Here is a 7,163-nt window from a genome sequence, read left to right on the forward strand (position 1 = left end):
CCCAGGGGGTGATTTCTCGCTTTCTGTCTCTCTGCCTTTCTCTGTCTTTCTGGCAAATGCACGCATCCTATAGCAAAAACCTCTCAAAAAAAAAAAAAGTTTGTGGAAACAGTGGAATTAAAGTACAAGTTAATTTTAGTGCAAAAGAATTTGAAATCCAATCATAGTTTTCCATAATATGCATTTTTCATGAAATGTTGGAAGTTTAGTTTCAAAAGAAATCACCTCTTATGTTTAGTTTTATAAGAAATTACCTAAACTGCCTTCTAGAATTTCTGGACCAGTTTGCATTTCACCAGCAATGAATGACAGTTGCTTTTGCTCCACATCCTCACCAGCATTTTGTGTTGTCACTCTTCTAGATTTTGGCCATTCTAACAGGTGTGTAGTGATATTTCATTGTTACTTTAATTTTGAATTCTCTCATAACGTTTGATGTTGAACATCTTTTCAAATGTTTGCCATCTTGGGACCAGCAGTTAGCATAATGGCTGTCGCTGGATTCCCATGTAGTCCACTGCGGTTCAAGTCCCTGACCCTGTGACTTAAACTCACGCCACGCATGTGGACTGGTGGCTGTCTAAGATTCTTGTCTGTTTGTCGTTATGCAATTTCCCTCCTGACATTTGTTGTGGACTCTGATTCCTGGATCCTTGTTCTTCTCTTTCTGGTATTTTCTTAGTCTCCTTACAAATGTCAACCTCACAGGGGCATTCTAAGTATTAAATGAATTATATATATAGAAAACTCTTGTGAACTAATTAAAAAGCACCACACAATTCTGCAATAAGACTGTGACTTCTCTCGATAGCATTAGATTAGACGCTCACATTTTTCCATCAGCAATGCCCAGTGCCACTTTGCTGCAGATTTGTATGGTCTGCTGCAGTTTACAAAGTGCTTTTACATGTACCTAAAGGCAAAGGAGAATAAACTTGTCCCTTTGGAGTCTGGAAGGTCTTAAAATTTCTTTTAAGTCTTGTATAATCTTAAAAATTCATACGAAGCTCACATCTTGCTCCATAATTTATCTCTTTTAGTATAAAAATAATGTTCTTACATCCTTTATCATGAAGCGAAACTGACAATTCAGGAAGATGTACAGTATTTTTTCTGGGATTTATATACTTTGCAGCATGTTGGTAAATGCCCTTGGAGTTTATATACCCCTATTTAAATTGTATAGACATAACCTCTAAGCCATCAAATTTGGTTCCATCCAATCTCTTGTTATATTCAATATCTTGTTTTGAAATTTAGATTCAAGATGGGCTGACAAATTAAAATAATGTCCTTAGATAATAAGGCATCACTGCCTGATATTGAGAGAAATATGGTAATGAAATGGAATTGACTGGGCTACTAAGGGGAGTAACTCATTACAAGGGTGTAAACATACTGACTCTCTGTAGTTAGATAGAACAAAAATTTTGCCAGGGAAAATGCAAAGAAAATTAGCAGTGTTTCCATATTGCAGAGCAGAAAAGTGGGGTTGTAAAAAGTAGAAAATATAGGTGATGCTTGTTTAAAGAAATAGAGATTATGAAACAGTCTGTCAGTGCACAGGCTGTTTTCTCTGTGCATCCTCTGCAAGGTACAGTACTTTATACATTAATAATTTTAAATGTGGAAAAGTGACTACTTCTGTGTTTTCACATTGATGGTGCTGTGGGGTGCTTTCTTCGTTTTCCCTCTTCCTTAATTTACATCATTCACTCACCCCTAGATGTTCCAAACAAATTCCCATGTAAGTGAGAACCATGTTCATGATTAGCAAACACAGTTTTGAAGCAAGGCTCTTAGGCCCCTTTAACAAATGCTGCTACCTTCAACACTTCCCTCAGTTCTACATAGAACACACACACACACACACACACACACACACACACACCATAGTTGCTGTGATTTGTATGTATGTGTATTAAAATACGTATAGAATTTACCATTTTAAAATATATTTATTCAGTGACATTTAGTATATTTAAAATTTTGTGTAACCATTATCATTAGCTGGTTTTAGAATGTTTTCATCACCCAAAAAGAAATGCCATAACCATTAAGTGTTTATTCTTTCCTTTTTTTTTTTTTTTTGGAGAGATTTTCACCACAGGGCGCGTGCGCTCGCCAGACAGACAGAGAGAGACATAGAGACAGAAAGAAATCACCCCCCAGGGGGGATGGTCACGCCACAATCCCTTCTCCTCCATTCTCCTCTCGGAATCTTGGGCACGCACGCACACACGCCCGGCGTGAGTTTTAAGCCACCGGGTCCGGGACACGAACCGCGGTCAACCACGTGGGAGTCCAGCGACATAGCCATTACGCTAACTGCTGGTTCCCTAAGTGTTTATTCTTCATTACCTCTTCTTTCCAGTCCTTGGCAACCACTCATTAATTTGCTTCCTGCCCCTATGAATTTGCCTATTCTGAAGGACTCATATAAGGAGATTCATATACGATATGGAAAATAATATGTATCTTCCACTTAGCTTGATATTTTCAAGATTCACTAATGCTTTGGCACATATCAGTTTCTTATTGTGGCTAGATAATATCCCATTGTATGAATATACCACTTTTTTATTGTTTATTCATCAGTTGGTGACATTTATGTTTACACCTTTTGGCCCTTGTGAATAGTGCTGCTATGAACATTCTTGTATAAGTTTTTGTTTGAACACCTGTTTCCCATTATTTTGGGTATGTGACTAGAACTGTAACAGCGAGGTCACATGGTAAGTCTAAGTTTGACTTATTAAAAAACTATCAAATTATTTTCTATGGTGACTACATCATTTTACATTCTTCTTATTTCATTTTATTGTAATTTATATTTGTACACAAAATTGTACAATATGGAGCACAGAATAGTTTTTCAAAACATATGTCCATTGTGTAATAATCAAATTAGAGCAGTAAACATATTCAGCATCTCACTTACTTTATTATACACATTTGAAATACACTACACACTAAGAGTTCATTTCCTTTTTTTTTCTCTTTGATCAGTGGTCCTCTAATTTTACCTGTAAAGAAACAAGCTGTCCGTTGATGCCAGCATATAATCCAGACAGTACAGAACTAAGTGACAATTGCATCTGTAAAGGTTCATTGCTGTGGGTTTCAGGAGTCAAGATTGCCATCAAAGACAATTGCTAAATAGTCCTGGTTTCATTATTCTTCATTTGCATTAGCAATTGCTCTAAGCGGTAACAAGATTATAACCCAAACCAGCAGCCTGTTATCTATCATTTATTTGATTTAATATGTAGAAATGGATGTCTTTTCTTCTTCACATTCTCTTCCAAAATCATTCTCAATGGAAACGTTTAATCTGATAATATGAATGGATTATGTTCTATGGCCAATGACTAGATTGAAGACTCAGAATTTCTGATTTTGTTTAAGCTGAGTAGATGGGCAAGAAGCGGAATACTGGGGGGTTTTATGATGGTTGGATTATATGTATTTCAGTACATTTTGAGTTAGGTGAATTGGCATAATGTTTATGGTCATTTTCTTTGAATGTCTTATTTATTGAAGTAAGTTCATAGTACAAAATGATCTAATTTGGGAAACCTGGAGGTAGAAATTGAATTCTGAGAGCCAAGATTGGTTATTGTCTTATTTAATCTGAATCTGCTTTATTATTCTCACTATAAAATCATTCTTTATGGTGCTGTGTATCTGCAGGTAGTACATAACCTCTATAGAATCCTCTAACTATGCCAAACACACAGTGATCAGTGATCAGTTATTATCTGAATCTTAGTACAACTTTAATAAGCTGTGTTTTATATTTAAGTAGTTTCTCCCCTGGTGGTTGCCCCTGGCAGACTTTGGAGTTGGATAGCTCTTCACTCCTTATTTTATATTTCATCTTTAGTAATTATACCCTATGCCTTTAAGCCTCAAAATATTTAAAAACACACAATTAAACACTCCAGATGACAAAACTTTAAGAAAAGACACTTCAAAAAAATGGTGCTTCATGCTGGAGCTTTTATTCTACTTCTTTCTTGTCTAAAGACTTCAGGCTAAAGTTTTGTCTCAGCATGGGCATCTGCCATGCTTGTTACAAGCTCAGGGTGACCCAGCTGAAGAGTCTAGTAATTTCAGATACCATTTGGCAAGGGAGTTTGCCACCAGCTTTGAGAGAGAAAACAGAATGACGATCTTAATGTTGGCAGCAATCCTTATAATAGCGGTGCCCATGTGTTGTATTCTTGGTGCTGTGCTAGGCTCCAGATAGATGTCATCCTACTTCCTTACTGAAACCTCCCAAAGTGACTATTATTATCCTTTCATTTCATAGATGGAAAGACTGAGACTCTAGAGGTTGTTCAAGGTCATTTACGTAGTAAAAGGCAGACTTAAGATCCAGACCTAGATTACCTGACAACAACCCGGACAGTAAGCCGGACAGGTTCTTGAAGGCACTTCACTTGACTTTTGCATAGTCTCCTCTAGGCAGTGTACCTGACCTTCCCAATCACACTGAATACTTGGTCTTCAATTTGCTCAGCTCCGTGTATATGCCTCTGGAGTGGCTGCTGTGATTGATAGTTAACAATCCCCATACTGGTCTCCATCTTCCAAGACTGCAGTGTTCTTAAGAGCACAGATTCTGTGTCTGTTACCTCTGTATCTTCAGGATACAACACATAATGGGAACTCTGAATTAATAGGCTGTTTCCTCCTCTCTCTTTTTTTCCTCTCTCTCCCCTCTTAATATAAAACGACTGCAGCCATTTCCGTAGGTTCCAGAATAAATGACTCCATTGTTTTTCCTCTTAGTTTGTTCAGTCCCCATCGTTTCCTTTTTAGATTGCTTGTGCTTTCTTATTTTCCACAACTGGCACTTATATATGAGCTAAGCCAAATCAAGCCTTTTAAAACTGTAGTATCCCACCCATTAGTGAGCCTTGAAATTAATTTAGTGGGTGGCAGTCAGCATTTTTTGTTAAAGGAAGAATACAACTTAGCAGGCATGCACATAGAAAGACACAGCATTTGTTTCACATCGGTAGATTAACGGGTACATATGTATCTGCAGCACTGACTAAATATCATACATTAGGGTATGTTTTAAGCATAGCATATACCACATTGGGATGATCATTTAAGGCAGTATATTTTCAAAATGTCTGACCACTCTGCACATTAAATTTTTCAATATGATAACATTTTACATTGGACCCCACTACTTATCTGAGTATGTACTAAATTTTCAGGTGAAATACAGTTGACTCTAGCAGTGCCGAACCCCACCCTCCATGTAGTTAGATTCTCATATAACTTTTGACTCTCTCCAAACTTAATTAGTAAAAGCCTACTGTTGACCACCTTACCAATAACATAAACAGTTAATTAACATGTATTTTGCATGTTACATGTATTATATACTGTATTCTTACAATAAAGTAAGTTAGGGTAAGAAATATTATTAAGAAAATCATAAGACAGAAAAAATACATTTACAATACTGTATTGTATTTTTCAATATATTTATTTTTAAAATTCCACATATAAGTGTACCTGTGCAGTTCAGATCCATGTTGTTCAAGGGTTTATATATTGCTTATTGTTTAAAATGCAGTCACGCAATCATCCATTGCATAATGAGGTTATGTTCTAAGCAGTGTATCTTTAGGCAATTTCATCATTGTGCGAACATTATAGAGTGTACTTACACAAAACTATTGGGTCATTGGGAAATCTTGACACATTTTTGCATAGAAAAGCATAGAAAAATACATCATGGCTTTCTCAACAACCTAATGAATGGTGCTAGGCCAGCCCATAATGAACTGGGCAGTTTGGATTGGATGACTTGAACATGTTGGGTGCATGTACACACATGCCCCAAATCTTGACAGATACAGAAATGGAGAAGAGATTTTGGTGTGACAATGCCCCATGAGGGATTACTTTCTCCCTGCTCCTCTCTCTCTCTCTAGTGGGCATGCATACTCCCTGGTAAAAGGAAAAAAAAAAAAAAAAAAAAAAAAAACTGCACATCCAGGCTATCTAGTATAATTTTATGGGACCAAAATTATATATGTGGTCCATCATTGACCAAAACATTGTTAAGCGGGGCATGTCTGTACACATCTCAAAAGATATACTAATGCGTGACTTGTAGTCAAACATTACTTGCCCTTCTTAAATAGTTCCTAAAGTTTATATTTAGTCAAAGCCATTGTAAAAATTGTCACCAAAATTTCAAAAGGGTAATCCCAGTGCAATTATTTTAATGATGTTAAAACACAAATACTGCAAAGAATGTAATGGGGAAAAAAACATTAAAAGTTCTAAATTTTAATAGTGGGAGCTTATCTCTGAAATTTGCAGAATTATTTCATTTCTTACTCTTCTTTAAATTTGCTCCTTTTAATGTTAACTTAAAAGCTCTACTGCTTTAGGTAAATTGTAGGGGCTTCATTTATATCAGTCAAGGGTATTAATATAGGATTTAAACTTTAACTTGCTGTGAAGGAGCCAGACTTTGCTGTGGAATGCATTCATGTGCAGAGCTGCCTTGCACAGCTCATTGGAGATAAGACAGTTTTGACTTCACATGCCAAACTTTTGTCACTTTGTCTGTTTTCATATTTCTCTATGACTCTGCAGAGACAAGCTTTTGATCGGTTGAGCAGCAAATTGAAAATGCTCTTCCTAAAAAATCTAATACTGAAGTGAATACTGAACAATGCTTCCTTTACTGAAACAAATATTTGTGAGTGCTTATTCTGAGCTAGGCAATTGTTGGACACTAGGGTTACAAAAGTGAGTAATATTCAATCCCTGTTCTAAAAGATCTTCTGGTCTAGAAGCTTTCCCACTGGATTCAGCTTGCCTAGGTATACGGGTAGACTGCAGACCTTTCATTTACTATCCCAAGCACACTCTGGACCCATCTCTACCTTGTTTTCTGCTCTAGAAGCTAACCTAGATGAACTATAGTCAGTGGCTCCCTTACTTTCTGTTCTCTGGTTGAATTTATCCAATGGGAGCACAAGGAGGAAATAGAGGGAGGGGTAAGAGTAGGTTGGAGTGATTATTCTCCCAGTTGCTTCCTTGCAAGGTCATCCCAAGCTGGTTCTATTTATCTACCTACCTAACGAAGAACATCCACTCCAGGCAATTATTTAAGTCTGTGT

General features: G+C 36.7%; 1 protein-coding gene across 3 annotated transcripts in view; it reads left to right on the forward strand.

Moving 5' to 3' along the window:
- ST6GALNAC3 (ST6 N-acetylgalactosaminide alpha-2,6-sialyltransferase 3) overlaps positions 1-7,163 on the forward strand; it is a 612,627-nt gene that overhangs the window by 421,285 nt on the left and 184,179 nt on the right. The gene's annotated exons all lie outside the window — the stretch shown is intronic.

This window comes from Tupaia chinensis, unplaced genomic scaffold, assembly GCF_000334495.1.
Source record: "Tupaia chinensis unplaced genomic scaffold, TupChi_1.0 Scaffold000164_1, whole genome shotgun sequence".
Taxonomy (NCBI): domain Eukaryota; kingdom Metazoa; phylum Chordata; class Mammalia; order Scandentia; family Tupaiidae; genus Tupaia; species Tupaia belangeri.